Source organism: Thamnophis sirtalis, unplaced genomic scaffold, assembly GCF_051295495.1.
Source record: "Thamnophis sirtalis isolate CommonGarterSnake01/CBP01778 unplaced genomic scaffold, rThaSir2_p1.2 scaffold_2, whole genome shotgun sequence".
NCBI classification, from domain to species: Eukaryota; Metazoa; Chordata; class Lepidosauria; order Squamata; family Natricidae; genus Thamnophis; species Thamnophis sirtalis.
Genome location: NW_028261382.1, coordinates 108,699,197 through 108,719,452, shown reverse-complemented (window position 1 = coordinate 108,719,452; position 20,256 = coordinate 108,699,197). Strand labels below are relative to the sequence as shown.

Sequence of the window (20,256 nt, the reverse complement as noted above, 5' to 3'; positions counted from 1 at the left end):
TCTATCTATCTATCTATCTATCTATCTATCTATCATCTATCTATCTATCTATCATCTATCTATCTATCTATCATCTATCTATCTATCTATCTATCTATCTATCTATCTATCTATCTATCTATCTATCTATCTTCTATCTCTATCTATCTATGCATCTATTCTATCTATCTATCTATCTATCATCTATCTATCTATCATCTATCAATCTATCATCTATCTATCTATCTATCTATCTATCTATCTATCTATCTATCTATCTATCTATCTATCTATCCATCCATCCATCCATCCATCCATCCATCCATCTCTATCTATCTATCATCTATCTATCTATCTATCTATCTATCTATCTATCTATCTATCTATCTATCTATCTATCTATCTATCTATCTATCTATCTATCTATCTATCTATCTATCATCTATCTATCTATCTATCATCTATCAATCTATCATCTATCTATCTATCTATCTATCTATCTATCTATCTATCTATCTATCTATCATCTATCTCTATCTATCTATGCATCTATTCTATCTATCTATCTATCTATCTATCTATCTATCTATCTATCTATCTATCTATCTATCATCTATCTATCTATCATCTATCTATCTATCTATCTATCTATCTATCTATCTATCTATCTATCTATCTATCTATCTATCTATCATCTATCTATCTATCTATCTATCCTATCTTGATCACCATTATTCTAATATTTAAAACAACAACAAAAACTCAAAGAAAAATCTTTAAAAAAATAGTTTTAAAAGTGGCCCATTCTTCATTCAAAGTATTGTACTCAAAATTTTTCATTGTGTTGCCTGCAACTTTGCCAAGGTTTGTTTGCTTAACTCAGGACATTTTTTAAAAAAATGGCACTATTCCCCCATCTACGTTGTAACTTCCTTATGTAACAGGATATACACTTTATATATATATAAAATCCTTATATAACTCTCTTGTAATAGACATCCAGGATTTCCTGGTTCTCCCTCCCATCCGTGATCTCATTCTGCTTTGTTTAAAATACAGCCAAATTTTGCAAGTTATAGTGACCAGATCCAGGTGCCCAAATCTAGATGTTGGATGTCCAGAAACTGGTATGGAAAATTCCTAAAAATTCCTAATTCTGTTAGCCATTTAATGGTCACCTGGATATTTGCAACACAGATCCACTAGCTCTGCAGAAAGAAAGAAAAAAGACCACAAAAGATGAAGTGATACCAATTTCTAGAAAATGAGTTTTGGGGCAGCCCAAAATGTATTTTGAAAATCATTGGTCTAGGGCAGTGTTTCTCAACCTTGGCAACTTTAAGTCCTGTGGACTTCAACTCCCAGAATTCCCCAGCCAGCTGTGCTGGCTGGGGAATTCTGGGAGTTGAAGTCCACAGGACTTAAAGTCGCCAAGGTTGAGAAACACTGGTCTAGGGTTTCCTGCCAGAGCAGGTGGTTGCATTAGAAGACCTCCAAGGTCCCTTCCAGCTCTGTTATTCTGTTTTTTAAAAAAAATGAGGGGAAACATGCCAGTCATTTTTTTAAAAAATTGAGCTTTTCATTTTAAGGTGCATCTTGCTCACCATTCTTAATTATTATTCAAAATAATAATAATAATTTTATTAATTATTATTTTTGTTACATTATATAACAACAACAAAAAGCAAACAAACCCAAAGGGAAATCTGAAATGAAATGTTTAAAAGTGGCCCAGTTATTGTGCTTAAAAGTGTAATTCAGGAACACATCACACTGGGCTTGTTCTGCTTCTCTTGAGTATTTGCCTGCGTGTTTCACAAAGTTTGTGTGATTAATCCAGGACATTAAAAAAAAAAAAAGAAAGATTGTCCATGCCACAAAGTAAACTTGAGCCTTAGCATGACAAATGGAAGGTTCCAAGGAATTTCATCAGTGGAGAGTAAAACGATTTCTGAAAGATGTGAAAAATGTCACCCCTGTGAGATGGCTTGGCCTTCATCACAAATCACCAGCAAAAGCTTGGAAGGAGGGCGAGCCATAAAACACAGCAGGATGACCTGTTCAGCTTGCTTGCTTGGTCTGCACCCCCCCTCTCCTCTCTCTCACCTTTGCACCCCCATCCAGGTCCCTTGGTTCGGCTTTGACTTTGTCACTTATGTGGGTAAAAGTGGCGGTTTCAGGTGAGGACAATTAACCAGCAGAACAACTTGCCTCCAGAAATCAGGGCCTTTCCATCATTGGATGTTTTTAGGAAGAGTCGAGACCAGGAGTGTAAAACCACCAGAGTGTCGACCTTCTGATCGACAAGCTCAGCGGCCCACGGGGTCCTTAGATCTGGGCCATGGGGCCACCCTAGAAACAGCAAAAGAACGGCCTTCAGTGCCTCTGCCAGTGAAAAGGAGCTTGTGAGGGTCACGTGAGGGGCCTTCCGAGCTCTGTTTTCGCTGGCAGAGGGTTGCAGGAGGCTGTCCCAGCCAAAAACGGAACTCGGGAGCTTGTTTTCACTGGCAGAGGGTTGCAGAAGGCTGTCCCAGCCGAAAACGGAACTCGGGAGCTTGTTTTCACTGGCAGAGGGTTGCAGGAGGCTGTCCCAGCCGAAAACGGAACTCGGGAGCCTGTTTTCACTGGCAGAGGGTTGCAGGAGGCTGTCCCAGCTGAAAACGGAACTCGGGAGCCTGTTTTCACTGGCAGAGTGCTTAGGCCACCACAGGTGCCCCCCCGACATGAGTGACATCATGCTGGCCATGCCCCCTTGGACACGCCCTCCCCCAAAGGTCAAACACAACCTTGATATAGCCTTCCATGAAATTGAGTTTGGCACCCCAGGTCTAGACAGTCCCTTATTTCAAATAATATAGGTCAGTGATGGTGAACCTTTTCGGCACCAAGTGCCCAAATTGGAACAAGTGTGCATGTGTGTGCATTTGCACGCACTGGAGTGCTGGAAACTCGAAGACCAGCTGGCTGGTTTATTGGGCATTTTTCGGGACATTTTCAGGCCGTTTTTGGCCATTTTCAGGCCATTTTTAGCCATTTTCAGGGTGGTTTTGGGCTGATGACAGTTTTCAGGCCATTTTTGGCCCATTTCCAGTTTCAGGCCCTTTTTCAGCCTGAAAACAGCCCAAAAAAGGCTCCAAAATGGCCTGTTTTTAAAACCAGAAGAGCAGCTGGTGACAACAGGCCAGAGAGGGCTCTGATAAAGGTTCTCCTTCTTGAGCAGGGAACTGGACTAGAAGGCCTCTAAGGTCCCTTTCTATTTCTATTTCTATTCCACTCTTCTCTTCTCTACTCTAGGCTCAACTGATAAAAATGCTTATAGCTGTTGCGTCTGATCTTCATACAGCAAAACCTGGAGAATCAACCGCTGCTGATCCAATCCACATAAGAGGTTATCTTTAATGGCACATAGGTGGTCCTCAACTTACAACCGGTGTTGGAAAATGTGACGTATACCTCACATTTGAAGTCATGACCGTTGCACCACTCCCACAGTAACACGATCTCAGTTTGGGCCCTTGGCAAGTGCTTTTACCGTGGCTGCAATGTCTTGCAATCACACGATAGCAATTTGTGATATTTTTTCCCAGCCAGCTTCGGCCAGATAATATCAATTGGGAAAGTCAGTCATCTGCTTAATGGCTGCATGAATCATTAACAAGTCATGGTAAAAAATGGTTGCAAAAATTGGGGGGGGGGTCAAGTCACACGACGACCTTCTTAATGACCATAGTGACTGAAATTCCAGTCCCAACTTATGGTCATAAGTTGTGGGTTGCCTGTAATAAATGAATTGATCTTTAAAATAGCCCAGTCTCAGTGAGTAGCATCACCTAAGTGAAATTGGTTAATCTAAAAAACGAAGAAAAAAAGTTCAGCAAGTTCAAAGACAAGTTTGAAGGTTTAGGAAGGAAGTTAAGCAGGATCTATAAATTAGATCAGTGTTTCTCAACCTTGGTAACTTGAAGATGTCCGGACTTCAACTCCCAGAATTCCCCAGCCAGCATTCGCTGGCTGGGGAATTCTGGGAGTTGAAGTCGGGACATCTTCAAGTTACCAAGGTTGAGAAACACTGAATTAGATAAATCAATAAAAGTAAATAAAATGTGGTTAGTTCTTCAACAGGAAACCACAGACAATTTCAATAAAAAAAGTGTGACCTACAGTATATTAGCAATAGCGCTTGGACTTATGTACCGCTTCACAGTGCTTTATAGCCCTTTCTAAACGGTTTGCAGAGTCAGCCTGTTGCCCCCAACAATACGGGTCCTCATTTTACCCACTTCAGAAGGGTGGAAGGCTGAGTCAACCTTGATATTTTTGCCAAGAGTGACACAGGTACAGTATATTTGTTAAGTCAAATAGCACTGAGTTGTTCTGACTGAGGCTTCCCAAGAGCATGAAGCAAATTCCTTGTCCCGGCAAAAACCCCTTTTATTAATTGATTGTGAATTCTACTCATTCATATCTAACGAAGTCTTTCAAGGGAGGATTTAAAGTTACAGACCTTATCTGGCTTGGAGAGCTGCCAGGCTGATATCTGCAAAACTTGGCAAGGAGTCTCGGAGAGTCACGAACCAATTAAGCGAACTAATTGTCTCCTGCAAACTCCACTCCCCTTTCGCTCCTCTTTTATTTCTTCTAGGAGGGGCCAGTCATCATCCACCTGTGGCCTTACTCCCAAGTCGATCCCTGGTTCCTTAGCTGTTCCCTTTGTCTGGCAACTCTGTGCATGCACACACTGGGAACAGGCTCCTGCTATTCTTCAGCCTCACTGATGTCTGACTCTGAAGGCAGCTGATAACTGGCATACGGCTCTGGCCCCCTTCTCTGCCTTTGATACAGAGCCCTCATCAGAGCCTTTCCCAGACTCCAGGACTTGCCCATGTTCCTCCCCAACCTCCTCACTGTCCGAATCTGCTGCCAGTTCGGCTGGCCGCTGGCAGGACACAACATGAGTTCAACTTGGTGAGAACTTTAAGATAATCCAACTCTCTCTGTTCTCTTGGTTACATCCTATGAACACAACTGCCCTTTTGTGCAATAAGGGATGGTATCCTCAGAAACCTTTTTCCAATGTAGTGTCAACAAACAGAACCTACTACGTGGCAGTACATAACAAGAGTTAGGGTTTGGCAAATACAAGCATACACCGCTCAAACCATGGAGTTTGCCAACTGGACAAATAGAATAGAATTAACAAGAAGTGCGTTGTTAATTGACTTAGAAGGGAGTTTTCTTCTTAGGAGAAGGGGAAAAATCAATTAGATCTTGACATTCCTCTCGCAGCTCAAGGAAACTTATTCAAATCTCCCTCCGACAGTCTTTTCTAAAGCCAACATCACCTGAGAACGATGCGTTCTGTGCCTACAGATACTCAACCTTTAATGGACGTGGCATGAATACAATTGAATCACATAACAGCTCATGTTTTACTCGTGAACTTGGGGCAAGTTCTTTGGTTAAACCACACCCATGTGCCCATCTTTGAAAGACGTTGTTTCACCTGTTGCTGAAAGGAGTCTGTTTGATATGTAGGAGTAGCGCCTCGCTTTAGGGAAATAATTGCTTTGCACACACACCTGGCTTGTCAGGATGTTGACAAGGATGACAAGCAAACGGATAAAGTTACTTCATGGGAGAAAAATGGTTCTAGTGCAGTGATGGGCAACCTTTTTGGCGTGGTGTGTCAAAAATCGGCAAAAAATTGAGCATAACTCGCGTTGTGTGTCACTTCGACAAAAACATAATTTTGCGCAATTTATAGTTTAAACTACAAAAATGTATAATGGCGCTCACAGTTCCCGTTGGCACTCCGCTGTTCCCTGCTGTGGTGCGGTCGTAACCGACAGTCCCAGGAGTAGACTCTCTGTGCCGGCCTGACTGGAGAGAGGCGCGCACTGTTCCTGCGCTCCTCTCCTGCGGGTCCTCCCTCGCAGCGCTGATGACGTGTGTGCGCATGGCACGCACGCCTTACCAGCAGCCCCTGCGCTCAGAAAGGGGCGGCGGCGATACAGTAAGTGAGTGTGGGCGGGGGAGATCACACGTCCCCCCCCCGTTCCTCTAGCACAGATTCTTTCATCCTCGGCGGCCGTGCAGGAGCCGAGGATGAATCGCATGAAATCCTGTGCATGTCACCCCAAATGGCTACGCGTGTCAGCACTGACACGCGTGTCATAGGTTCGCCATCACTGTTCTAGTGCCAGCACCCTGTGCAATTATTGGGCATAGGCAATGGGAACCCATCAACGATTGGACAGAGTCAATAAAACACTTCCCAGAAGAGGCTATTTGTAGCTCATTGTTGAGCTGTGGAGTCCTTGATGGCCTCTGAGCGAGGTTGTTTCCTTGCAGATGTTTCATTAGCCCAACATTTCTGTTGTTAAGCGAGAAGCGAATGCTGGCTGGGGAATTCTGGGAGTTGAAGTCCAGACATCTTCAAGTTGCCAAGGTTGAGAAACACTGTTTTAGAGTCTCCACGTCTTTCTTATGGTATGGTGACCTACAACGTTGATTCCGAAATCTTGTAAGGTTTCTCTTAAGGAAAATCTCCATAAATTCAACATGTTTTACTTCTCCCTTTGTTTGAGTCTCAACCCCAGGCAGTGCAACTAACTGAGTAGTCATGGCTGAGCAGGGATCTCCGTTTGAACAGGCCATATGCACATCAATAATGCGACCACAAAGCTTAAAACCTCTTTAAAACGAGATTAATTTCATTTCTAAAAAAACATCCCTTTCTGTTTTGTTTTGAATGGAAGGCTTACCAAAATAGAGGGTAACCTTTTGCTGAAGTCTTTTTAAAAAAGGACAGTGTTTATAGAACAGATCCCTTTGTCAAGAAAAGAATTTGGCTGAAATTTAGCACATATACTTAACAGTGGAAAATTTTATTTGCAGAAGGTTCTCAAATGTCAGCATTTGCTTCCTTACATTTCGCACACTGGGAAGCAAAGCGGATTCTTTTCGCGTTTCAATTGTTGTTTCTTTCTGCTGTGTGTTCATTTGGCCTTTAGAAAAAGAAGCGGTCTTTTTCTACTTTGGTTTTTAATTTTATTTTTTAAAGCAGAAGGCTATGATTAAATGGTGGAAGATAGGGGACAAGGCCTTTGGAGAAACTGTTTGCTTGGATTCTTAGATAAATCCATTTGTATGGCGAGAGAGAGGGAGGGAGGGCGAGAGGGAGGGAGGGAGGGAGGGAGAGGGAGAGAGAGGATAAAGAAGGAGAGAAAGAGAGAGGGGGGGAGAGAGAGAGAGACAGACAGACAGACAGACAGACAGATTACGCAAGTTGTGAAGATGCAGTGGGCATCTTCACAACTTGCCTGTCCTGAAGACACTTAGAAAATGTATGAGCCTAGGATGCAAAAAACACAACCAGCAACCTTATAGCTGGTTAGTTTCCATTGAATTAAGAAAATTCAAAACATTCTTAAAGACCCATCTCATCCCGGGCACCCTTTTTTTAAAAAACTATTACCATCTGGCAGACAAACAGGCTGAAAAACAGCTTCTATCTCAGAGTCAATGGTGGGATTCAATTTTTTTTTACTACCGGTTCTGTGGGCGTGGCTTTATGGGTGTGGCAGGGGAAGGACACTATAAAATCTCCATTCCCACCCCACTCCAGTGGAAGGATCAGTAGTGGGATTCAAATAATTTAGCAACTGGTTCTCTGCCCTAATGATTTCTTCCAAAAACCAGTTCACCAAACTGCTCAGAAAGTTAACAACTGGTTCTCCCGAAGTGGTGCAAACTGGCTGGATCCCACCACTAGGAAGGATATTGTAAACTCTTCATTTCCTCCCCACTCCAGGGGAAGGTTACTGCAAAATCCCCATTCCCTCCCATATCAGCTGGGACTCAGGAGGCAGAGAATAGATGGGGATCGGGGCCAATCAGAGGTGGTATTTACCGGTTCTCCGAACTACTCAAAATTTCTGCTACCGGTTCTCCAGAACCGGTCAGAACCTGCTGAATTCCACCTCTGCCCAGAGCAGTAACTACTGTATACTGAATTCTACTGTCTAGTCCAATATTAATGCAATATCAGGAGTTTTAAATTCAATTGTATAGAATGTGAAGGGGGTGTGTGGGTGTGGGTGTGTTTGCTTTATTTTTCTAGTTACAATGTAAACTGAATGTGGCATTTAATTTCATTGTACGAGGTGCAATGACAATAAACTAACTAACTTAACCCTCAGGCCTACTGTAATATTATTTCACGCCTGGCAATAATTTGGCTAGAAGCCACTTTGAGGGTGTTTACTAAGGAAAGCAGCATTATAAATAGCTGGGGAAGGTATTTCAGGGCTAAGAGGGGGCCTCAAAAAGTTTTCCAGATCTCTCTCTCTCTCTCTCTCTCTCTCTCTCTCTCTCTCTCTCTCTCTCTCTCTCTCTCTGTGTGAGCTCTCACCTTATTTGCTTCTAAAGCTTTCTGATATTTTGGATTTGCGTCATCCTCGGCCCCATGACGAGATCAAGAGTTACACGTCCTCAGCTTTACCTTGGATTTGGAAGGGTTTAGGGCTGTTGATCTGGAAAGATAAAAGATCGTGATCCCTGTGACATTCCTGTTCAAACAGGTTGCACAAAAGCTTATCAAGATGTCCTCTGGCTCGTGGTCTGATTAAGTAAACATGAAAAGGCACAGCCTCCATTCTATCCATTCCCAGTGGAAGGATTACAATTTATGCACGTTTGCTGATGATGAAAGAGGAGACACGGGGGTGGGGGGGGGTGGGTGTTAAGAGAATGTAAGCCTAAATCCAGCATTTAAAAATGAAAGGTGCCAACAAGGGTTTACCCTGACCACACATCTATCCTGCATGATGGCCAGCTCAGCCTATTGTTAACGTGGGACCGAACTGGCAACTTATGAAATTCACAGAATAATTGCCTGTCAAGTTAAAGGGGTTTATAGTCCCTTCCCTCCCTTCTTTTTTTGTGGCCTTGCTATGGTGGAAGAGAAGCCATAATCTACCCACCAACAGAAGCTGTCATTGTGGGGTTGTGATATTTGTTTTCTCTCGTCTGTAGATGAGGTGCGAAGCTATTCAAACATTTCTCCTTTATTTGCATTTTTTATGGTATGGTTTTGGCCAGGTCACTGTCACTTTTGAATCTGCTATTCCCAGTCCTTAAACTAATTTAGATGAGAGGGGGGAGAGAGGGAGGGAGAGAGAGAAGGAGGGAGGGAGAGAGAGAGAGAGAAGGAGGGAGAGAGAAGAAGGGAGAGAGAGAGAGAAGGAGGGAGAGAGAAGAAGGGAGAGAGAGAGAGAAGGAGGGAGAGAGAGAGAAGGAGGGAGAGAGAGAGAAGGAGGGAGAGGGGGGAGAGAAGGAGGGAGGAAGAGAGAGGGAGGGAGAGAGAGAGAAGGAGGGAGAGAGAGAAGGAGGGAGAGAGAGAGAAGGAGGGAGAGAGAGAGAAGAAGGGAGGAAGAGAAGAAGGGAGAGAGAGAGGAGGAAGGGAGAGAGTGAAGGAGAGAGAGAGAGGAGGGAGGGAGAGAGAGGAGGGAGAGAGGGAGGGAGGGAGAGGAGGAGGGAGAGAGGGAGAGGAGAAGGGAGGGAGAAGGAGGGAGAGAGAGAGAGGGAGGGAGGGAGGAAGTGGTTTCCATGATATTTTGAGCTTTTGCAACTTAAATATTTTTTTAAAATGATCAGTTTCCTTCCGTTCATTTGTTTTTTTCAATTTTTCAGGCTACTTTAAATAGGTGAGTCTAACCAGTTCTTATGGAGACTTACAGCTCTATTTCAACAGAAATGATGGCACGTTGAGCTATCTGATTGGTGTAAAGAAGAAGAAATCACTTCTTCTGTGTCGTTCTTTAAATTATTATTATTATTTTGGTCTACCACAGTGTTTCTCATACTTGGGAACTTGAAGCGAGGTGGACTTCAACTCCCAGAATTCCTCAGCCAGCATGGGAATTTGTGAGAGTTGAAGTCCACAACTCTTAAAGTTTTGTAAGTTGAGTAACATGAGTCTGTAACAATGCACTGGGTCAGGAACTAGCAAAGTCTCATTCATCAAAAGGAAATCTGCTTAGAGTTAGAAGCACTAAACTTTGCTGACCTTGAAATAAAGCCACAAATCCCATTTTTCCGATTTTTAAACTTCCTAATAGGCTTAGAACCAGGAAGCAGGAAATCTCCAGTTGGGGATTTAAACCAAACAGCTCTGTTGTTGTTGTTAGTTGTGAAATCGTGTCCGACCCATGGTGACCTCATGGACAACGTTCCTCCAAGCCTTCCTGTCCTCTACCATCCTCTGGAGTCCATTTAAGCTCACATCTACTGCTTCAGTGACTCCATTCAGTCCCCTCATTCTCTGTCATCCCCTTCTTCTTTTGCCGTCAATCTTTCCCAGCATTAGGCTCTTCTCCAGAGAGTCCTTCCTTCTCATTAGGTGGCCAAAGTCTTGGAGTTTCCTCTTCAGGATCTGGCCTTCTAAAGAGCAGTCAGGGTTGATCTCCTCTAGGACCGACCGGTTGGATCGCCTTGCAGTCCAAGGCACTCGCAGGCATCTTCTCCAGCACCAGAGTTCAAAGGCCTCCATTCTTTGGCGCTCAGCCTTTCTTATGGTCCAACTTTCACAGCCATATATTGTAACTGGGAAAACCATAGTCTTGACTATATGCACTTTTGTTGTCAGTTGTCAGAAAGCCGAAACAGCTCTAAACAAACCTATTTTTTTTAAAAAAAAATCAAGGAAACAGTCTTGCTACCTTGCCAAACTATAGTACATGGCATTTTCTCCAAACCTGTCAATTCAGCCTTCCCATGTCTTTCTATGCTAAAACTATCACAAGGCCAACAATATAAAACACTGAGCTAAATGTATCACGAATTTCATTCGGTTTAAGGCAGTTTCATTATATAATCATTAACAAACAGATTTGGCTCATGTCAATGCTTAGGGTGCTCTTCACACCTGATTTAACTGTGACCTGAAGGTGTTTTTCTAATTTTTGTCCCCTAGAAAACATGCCTTCATAGCATAACAATATTCCTCCTTAGCTGTTTCAGTTTTAACACTGCATCACATCCTAACACAAGGCTCGCTGTTCCAATGATGGCGACTCAATGTGAATAGTCTCTGAGAAGGTTGGGCTAATCCCGTTGGGTTTTTGGGACTGCCCAACTCCTACTGGCCATTGGTGGCTGCTAAGGATTGGGCTCCAGGTGCTGGACATTATCTTCCAGACCATGTTGGCTTGATCTGCAAGAGGACTTATGCTTCTGGTTTGTCTGGGGGCAACCCGCTGGGGAATGTCTGACCAGTATTTTGCCAAACATGGTTTGGGTTTCACGCTGGCTTCTGACGTGCACAGGAATGGTGCCAGATCTCTTTTGAGACCCACATTTAGTGGTCTTTTGAAACAACCACATTTGCTTTAAGTATTATCTTCATAGCCCTGGATTACAATCTGACTTTAGCAAAAATGATTAGGGGACTGGGGGCTAAAACATATAAAGAATGGTTGTTGGAATTGGATATGTGTATGATGAAAAGAAGGATTAGGGGTGACATGATAGCAGTCTTCCAATATCTCAGGGGTTGCCACAAAGAAGAGGGAGTTGAGCTATTCTCCAAAGCACCTGAGGGCAGGACAAGAAGCAATGGGTGGAAATTAATCAAGGAGAGAAGCAACTTAGAACTGAGGAGAAATTTCCTGACCATTAGAACAATTAATCAGTGGAACAGAAGTTGCCTCCAGAAGTTGTGAATGCCCCAACACTGGAAGTCTTTAAGAAGATGTTGGACAACCATTTGTCTGAAATAGTATAGAGTGTCCTGTTTGAGCAAGTTGTGGCCGACCAGCAGCCAGCAGAACTGGCAGCAGATTCAGACGGTGAGGAGGTTGGGGAGGAACATGGACCAGTCCTGGAGTCTGGGGAAGGCTCTGATGAGGGCTCTGCATCAGAGGCAGAGAAGAGGCCAGAGCCATCTGACAGTTATCAACTGCCTTCGGAGTCAGACATCAGTGAGGCAGAAGAACAGCTGGAGCCTGTTCCCAGTGTGTGCATGTGCAGAGTTGCCAGACGAAAGGAACAGCTAAGGAACAAGGGTTGACTTGGGAGTAAGGCCACAAGTGGACGGTGAATGGCCCCTCCCAGATGAAATAAAAGAGGGGCGAAAGGGGAGGGGTCTTTGCAGGAGACAATTAGTTCATTCCTGCATTCTTGCCAAGTATTGCAATGTCTGAAATATATCGGCCTGGCCACTCTCCAAGCCTGATAAAGGTTGGTGATTGTGAGCTATCGTGAGAGGCTGTGGGTCAGGACTTTGCTGGAGATGAATTCAGTGTAAATGAAATAAAAGGGGTTTATCAGGACAAGGACTCTGCTTCGTGCTGTTGGGGAAGCGCACGTCAGAACAGAGCAGAGGTTGGAGCAGAAAACCTCCAAGGTCCCTTCCAACTCTGTTGTTTTTTTTAAAAAAAATTAATCTGGGAATTGGCCAATTTTCTGGCTAAGGGATTCTGGGAGTTGAATTCCACCCATTTGAAAGCAGCTTGAGAAACAAGCCTTTAGTCTGTCAATTCCACTGCCTTTCAATCTCTGAACTATGGTAATTGATCAGAAATCAAGAAAAGACCAGCTTTGTTATCATAACAATATATTTTTGAATTATCCCCAGCCATGCTATCTAGGAATTGCACTTCTATCATCTCTGGAAAATTCCCCCTTGCAGGAGGTTGATATAGGATAGCCAATCTCTCCATAAAGAATGAAGGGTTTATTTATCTGAAATACTTGTGGATAGCATCTTCAAACGCTTTAGTTACTGCTCAGAAATGAACACTGTTTTTTTAATGGCTGGAAATGAACAGTGTTCATTTCTGAGCAGTAATTAATTATCATCTAAAACAGAAGGGAGAGGATAATACAATAGAATGGAATTCTTTATTGGCCAAGTGTGTTTGGACACACAAGGAATTTTGTCTTTGGCGCATATGCTCTTAGTGTACATAAAAAGATAAGATACATTCGTCAAGAATCATAAGGCACAACACTTAATGATAGCCATAGGGTACAAATAAGCAATTAGGAAACGATCAATATCAATATAAATCCTATGGATGCAAGTAACAAAGTTACAGTCCTGCAGTCCTAAGTGGGAGGAGATGGGTGATAGGAACAATGAGAAGACTAATAGTAGTAGTAATTCAGCCTTAGTGAATGGTTTGACAGTGGTGAGGGAATTATTTGTTTAGCAGAGTGATGGCATTCGGGGGAAAAAAACTGTTCTTGTGTCTAGTTGTCTTGGTGTGCAGTGCCCTATAGCTTCGTTTTGAGAATAGGAGCTGAAACATTTCATGTCTAGGATGCGAGGGGTCTGTAAATATTTTCACGGCCCTCTTTTTGACTCCTGCAGTGTGCAGGTCCTCAATGGAAGGCAGATTGGTAGCAATTGTTTTTCCTGCAGTTCTGATTATCCTCTGAAGTCTCTGTCTGTCTTGTTGGGTTGCAGAGCCAAACCAGACAGTTATAGAGGTGCAGATGAGAGACACAAGAATTCCTCTCTAGAACAGAATCAACAGGTCCTTGGACAGTTTGAGCTTCCTGAATTGGTGCAGAAAGGGCATACTATTTAATTCTACCTAATGCCATTTCTAACTGATATCTCAGCATGCCACTCACATGGCATCATTTTCATAACCGACGTCTCCTTAAAAACGTATCCTTGAAAAGGAAGTTAGATGGCATTCACGAGAGGTTATGGCTGCCCTGCACAGGTAGGGTCAGCTTGACCCATCAATGGAGTTTGGTTCATCTCTTGTTCATCTGTCCTTTTCATCTGTGGCTGTAAGTGCAATTTTTGTGCCGTGCCAGCTTGAGTTGGCAAGAGAGAATCTACACTAAGACCTGGCCTTTACCCAAGGACCTCCAAAGCAGAGCTTGGCACCCAGCCTTTCCTCAGCTTAAAAGGCGCTGAGCTTTTCCTAAACCCCGCTCTCTTCCACCACCCAAGTTGGCGCATCTTCAACCGAAGGCCATCTGCGTGCCAGGCTGCTGGTCCCTAATCAGCCAGCCTCAATGCCACAGGCAGCCTGCTCCCCGCTTTCTTTGGCATCCACGAGACAAAGGGACGGGGGCCAAAGCATTAGAACAAGAGCTCTCAGGAATCATGGCAAACTTTGGTTATACTCTCATTTTGAGGGCATGTTGCCTTGGTGGCACCATACTGGGAAGAATTCCAGCCTTAAAACTGGAAGGGAGAATAAACACTCCAGTTCTTTGGAGTGGCAAAAAAATGAACGTTTCCATCTGTCTAGGACAGTGATGGAGAACCTTTTAGACACTGAGTGCCCAAATTGCGTGCGTGCGTATGTTCAAACTGAAAGGTATGCGAATGCATGCACTAACATGCACATGTGTCAACATGTACAAATGTGCACATGGACTGACATGTACAGATGCATGCGCAAACATGTGAGCATGCGCAGCAGAGACCCAAAGACCAGCGGGCCAACATCAGCACGCAGCAATGTAAGATCTTTTCCTTTCGTGAGATTCTGTTTCGTCATTTGCAAGGAAACCAGAAGCTCATGAAGGAAACGCCACGGAGAGCTGAACTGGGGCGACGGCGGGCATGCCAGCATAGAGAGCTCTGCATGCCACCTCTGGCACGCGTGCCATAGGTTCACCATCATGGGTCTAGGACATCCCAACTGGCCAACCAGACCTACTTTTCAGAGTTCATCACTTCCCAAAGGGGAACCCTACTTTCCCACCCTTGTCCCGGTTCCAGGGGAATCGCTGGCAGAAGGAGCGAAGATTCCTCTAGAGCAGGGGGGGGGGCAAACTTAAACACTCAAAGAGCCATTTGGGACGGAAATTCAGTTCCCCCACCATAGAGTCTCCTCCTAGCGCGGCGTACTTTTTCCTCTACCTGTCATAACCAAAAGTATTATCAATTGTGGAGACAACTGGAAAACCCTCCCCTTGACATAGAGACTTCTCCTGGCACACTGTGCTTCTCCCCCCCCCCGTGGGAAAACCCACAGCCCAGGTTTGAGACCCGAGCGCCACGTGACAGGGTGAGCTCCCATCCTCGCTCCTGACAATCTAGCAATCCAAAAGCATGCAAATGCGAGTAGATAAATAGGTACAACTTTGGTGGGAAGATAGCAGCACTCTATGCTGGTCACATGATTGTGGAAATTCAGACAGCGCCATCTCAGTGGTCTCAAAATGGAGATGAGCACCATTCCTTGGAATACGCCACAACTAGCCGAGTGAAATCTGCATGGACACCTTTTTTCCTTTTACCGAGTTCTATTAAATTCCACTTTCCGACTGAAGATGCTGTAAACTTTATACTCAAACATTAACCATCACAAACATTAATACTCTGATCCTGGAGACAAGAGAGGAAACAACAAAACCACAATCCACACGCACAACACGACAAGGCCCTTTCTGTTCCTAGCATCTGTTCAGCAGACTAAGGATTTGCACATAGGGCCAATGTTTGTGGCTAAAATGGAATTAAAGGAGAAGGAATATGTTTCTTATCCCGTGAATCGGACTGCAGGGAAACAGAACACCACGTCCCTCTCCCAAACTACATGCGTTTATTTCACTGTAAGAATTATGGTTTTAATTTTGGAGATGGAGATCATCTCAATACATGCAGTGGGCTTCTTCTATGATCCCGCCCCAGCTTCTAAGACCCTCACCCATTGTCCATAATTCGGTTTCAGCTGCAGCTGAGCACCCAATTCCCCCCCCCACAGTTTCAGCCCAGAAATTTCAGGTGGATAATTTCTTCCAATTTCTCCAAGAGACAGGGGGAAAAAGTAGCTCTGAAGGACAGGATTCCTCCTTCACAATCCTTTGCATCAGTGGTGGGATTCAAATATTTTTTTACTACTGGTGCTGTGGGCATGGCGTGGCAGGGGAAGGATACTGTAAGATATCCATTACCTTCCCACTCCAGGGAAGGATTCTGTAAATTCTCCATTCCCTCCCCACTCTAGGGGAAGGATACTGTAAAATCTCCATTCCCTCCCCACTCCAGGGGAAGGATACTGTAAAATCTCCATTCCCTCCCCACTCCAGGGGAAGTTTACTGTAAAATCCCCATTCCCTCTTCATTCTAGGGGAAGGATACTGTAAATCTCCATTCCCTCCCCACTCCAGGGAAAGGATACTGTAAAATCTCCATTCCCTCCCCACTCCAGGGGAAGGATACTGCAAAATCCCTATTCCCTCCCCACTCCAGGTGAAAGATACTGTAAAATCTCCATTCCCTCCCCACTCCAGGGGAAGGATACTGTAAAATCCCCATTCCCTCACCACTCCAGGGGAAGGATACTGTAAATCTCCATTCCCTTCCCACTCTAGGGGAAGGATACTGCAAAGTCCCCATTGTCTCCCGATCAGCTGGGACTCGAGAGACAGAGAATAGATAGGGGTGGGGCCAGTCAGAGGTGGTATTTACTGATTCTCCGAAGTACTCAAAATTTCCGCTACCGGTTTTCCAGAACTTGTCAGAACCGGCTGAATATCACCTCTGCTTTGCATCACTCTGGAAAAGCTCCACAGAGAAGTTGTCATGGGATTACTAACCTATTCATAACTTGAAAGGATTAGAACATACACAGTGTTACCTAATTCAGCTTTTGTTAATTGTTGTTTAGAGGAGTTCCATTGTAATCTAATGTGCCAACTGCAGACATAAGGCCTCTAGACAAATTGCCAAGTAGCTCAAGTAACTTCTTGCGAAATGCAAAATGTGGATTCTATTTGTTTGTGGTAACTTAAAAGGTGTATTCTCAGCAACCTGGCGAGAGATAATAATGCTAACCTCTAACAAAGCTCTGATTATATGCCAGAAAATGTATTTCTTTCCCCTTCTAAGGTCCTTTTTTTCAGAGTGCTGAGAAAATCATGTCTGTGTGGTATGAAATAATGTTTCTACCACTATGACGGTCAGTGCAAGCTGTGTAAGACTATGAGAAGTTTGACAAAAAAGGTTTTTTTTTTGCCCCTGTGCCTGCTTTTCTCTCTGCCTGCTGTTAAGGTAGGTTGCCCAGTTTTGCTTTCTAGCTAGAAATAAAAGCTGATTACCAGTAGCCTTGTGTTCAGCATTTCACTGGATTTATCAGATTCTGAACTGCATTCAAAAATCTTACAACTTAATAAAGAGACTTATTAGTCCTAACTTGGAGAGCCGAGGTAGCACAGTGGTTAGAGTGCAGAACTGCAGGCTACTTCAGCTGACTGCTAGCTGCAGTTCAGCAGTTCAAATCTCACTGGCTCAAGGTTGACTCAGCCTTCCATCGTTCCGAAGTGGGTGAAATGAGGACCCAGACTGTGGGGGCCATATGCTGACCCTGTAAACTGCTTAGAGAGGGCTGAAAGTCCTATGAAGCGGTATATAAGTCTAACTGCTATTGCTATGACTCTATCTATTCCATTCTTTATTCCACTCCACTCCATTCTTTGGCTCTGGCCCCCTCTCTGCCTCCGACACAGAGCCCTCGTCCGATCCTTCCCCAGACTCCAGGACTGGCGCATGTTCCTCCCCAACCCTCCTCACTATCCGATTCTGCTGCCAGCTCCGCAGGCCATCGGCGGACCCCAACAGGCAGCTTCTTTGAAACTCTGAACTATTGAAGTGTTCAATCTCCCTTTTTTATTTCCTCCTCCGTCCCAGCCGACACGAAATTTCAAAGAATTTCCCCTCCCCACAGGTGTGCAGAGTTCAGTAGAGAAAGACTTTAATTAAAATGTAGCACAGAACAGATTTTTCCACACCATTAAAACAACAGAAGCAGCAACAACAAAAGTAACTTAGCCCCTGATGGCTTTCCGAAGTGTCAGATAAAAATGTTCAGACTCCACCTAGGCAGCCAATTCCAGAAAGCAAGGCTATTAACTCACCTCCTACAACCTGGCATCAGCCCAATTTGCTGGGAGCCATGGAATTAAACACTCCCAACACACCTAGAAGAGGCCAGCTGGAAAAGCCTTTGAGTAAAAACTGGGAAACCTAGAGGGAAGAGGCATAAAACAATCCAATGAACTTGCAATAGGTTTGCCAGATTGACCGAAAAGGGGACAACTACAGAAAATTGGGTGGCATAATCAAAAGGACAGAAGATCCAACAGTCTTCCTGTTGCTTCTGCTAATAATACTATTCCATATTCTGTTTGTGTTTGTGGGGTCCTTGGTGCTGGGGAAAGAATACTGCAAAATCCCCATTCCCTCCCCACTCCTGAGGGAAGGATATTGCAAAATCCCCATTCCTAAGGGAAGGATATTGCAAAATGTCCATTCCCTCCCCACTCCTGGGGGAAGGATACTGCAAAATCCCCATTCCCTCCCCACTCCTGAGGGAAGGATACTGCAAAATCCCCATTCCCTCCCCACTCCTGGGGGAAGGATACTGCAAAATCCCCATTCCCTGCCCACTCCTGAGGGAAGGATACTGCAAAATCCCCATTCCCTCCCCACTCCTGAGGGAAGGATACTGCAAAATCCCTATTCCCTCCCCACTCCTGGGGGAAGGATACTGCAAAATCCCCATTCCCTCCCCACTCCTGAGGGAAGGATAATGCAAAATCCCCATTCCCTCCCCACTCCTGAGGGAAGGATACTGCAAAATCCCCATTCCCTCCCCACTCCCGAGGGAAGGATACTGCAAAAGCCACATTCCCTCCCCACTCCCGAGGGAAGGATACTGCAAAATCCCCATTCCCTCCCCACTCCCGGGGGAAGGATACTGCAAAATCCCCATTCCCTCCCCACTCCTGGGGGAAGGATACTGCAAAAGCCACATTCCCTCCCCACTCCTGAGGGAAGGATACTGCCAAATCCCCATTCCCTCCCCACTCCTGAGGGAAGGATACTGCAAAATCCCCATTCCCTCCCCACTCCTGGGGGAAGGATACTGCCAAATCCCCATTCCCTCCCCACTCCTGAGGGAAGGATACTGCAAAGGCCACATTCCCTCCCCACTCCTGAGGGAAGGATACTGCCAAATCCCCATTCCCTCCCCACTCCCGAGGGAAGGATACTGCAAAAGCCACATTCCCTCCCCACTCCTGAGAGAAGGATATTGCAAAATCCCCATTCCCTCCCCACTCCCGAGGAAAGGATACTGCAAAATCCCCATTCCCTCCCCACTCCTGAGAGAAGGATATTGCAAAATCCCCATTCCCTCCCCACTCCCGAGGGAAGGATACTGCAAAAGCCACATTCCCTCCCCACTCCTGGGGGAAGGATACTGCAAAATCCCCATTCCCACCCCACTATTGGGCCAGCCAGAGGTGGTATTTGCCGGTTCTCTGAACTATTCAAAATTTCTGCTACCGGTTCTCCAGAACCTGCTGAATTTCACCCCTGACACCAAGGACCCCCCCAGTTCAACCCAGAGCTACAAATATTCTCTTGTATCGGCTGCATTTGTTCCAGTGTGCTTAAAATTCAAAAAAATAATAATTCATATGTAGGAGTTTTTCCTTTCTGGGATTGTTTTCATTCCTCCCTATTGGGGCCAGGCCTCGCCTTCGGTTTTCCATCTGGTGCCACAAAAGCCCGATAGAGCCGAAGTGGTGCAGTGGTTGGAGTGCAGTACTGCAGGCTACTTCAGCTGACTGCTAGTTCTGCAGTTCGGCTGTTCAAATCTCACCGGCTCAAGGATGACTCAGCCTTCCATCCTTCCGAGGTGGGTAAAATGAGGACCCAGATTGTTGTTGGGGGCACGAGGCTGACTCTGTAAACCGCTTAGAGAGGGCTGAAAGCCCTATGAAGCGATATATAAGTCTAACTGCTATTGCTATTGTCTTGCATTTTGCAAACTCCACCTGCGGTAGAAGAGCTCCTTTTATGCTCCACCTCTTCTCAGGTGCAATTCTGGGAAAGACACACAATGACCAAACCCGGAGCCAACTTTGCACTGTGAGAGGCTCAAAGAGATTCATTTACCTTGGCAACTCTCTTCACTTGGCTGGTTTTCTAAATCCTGGGTAGAGACTGATGATGGCTTTTCTTCCTGTCACTGTAGGTCTCCACTTCTTCCCCTTGGTTTTTCCTTCTTCCGTCCTCAGCAGCAGAGAAGCAGGCCCATCCTTGAGAGCTTCAGATCTTCACGGATCTGCTGCAGGAGAGAAGAGAAACCAATTCGATTCCAAGTTTGTGATCACGCGTGCATCATATACCACCCATTCAGCACTGAAGGAAAGATTAGCTTGGATTTTTTTAAATCAAATTTTCTCCCTCTCCCCCTAAATAATCTTGTATTTCAAAGTTATGGGAAAGTTATC

At 44.8% G+C, this 20,256-nt stretch overlaps 1 protein-coding gene across 4 annotated transcripts in view; it reads right to left on the bottom strand.

The window, feature by feature from the left end:
• Positions 1 to 19,986, bottom strand: part of ST3GAL1 (ST3 beta-galactoside alpha-2,3-sialyltransferase 1) — a 54,180-nt gene extending 34,194 nt beyond the window's left edge. Inside the window, exons 1-2 of one of the 4 annotated variants that reach the window (XM_087706670.1) lie at positions 19,919 to 19,986; positions 8,393 to 8,513 (exon numbers count right to left, since the gene is read on the bottom strand). The gene's annotated coding sequence lies outside the window, so the exon portion shown is untranslated. Of the gene's footprint in view, positions 1 to 8,392; positions 8,514 to 17,871; positions 17,993 to 19,918 lie in introns of those variants that run through there. The other 3 variants (XM_087706671.1, XM_087706672.1, XM_087706673.1) reach the window with 3 other exon arrangements.
• Positions 19,987 to 20,256: the final 270 nt, after the last annotated feature.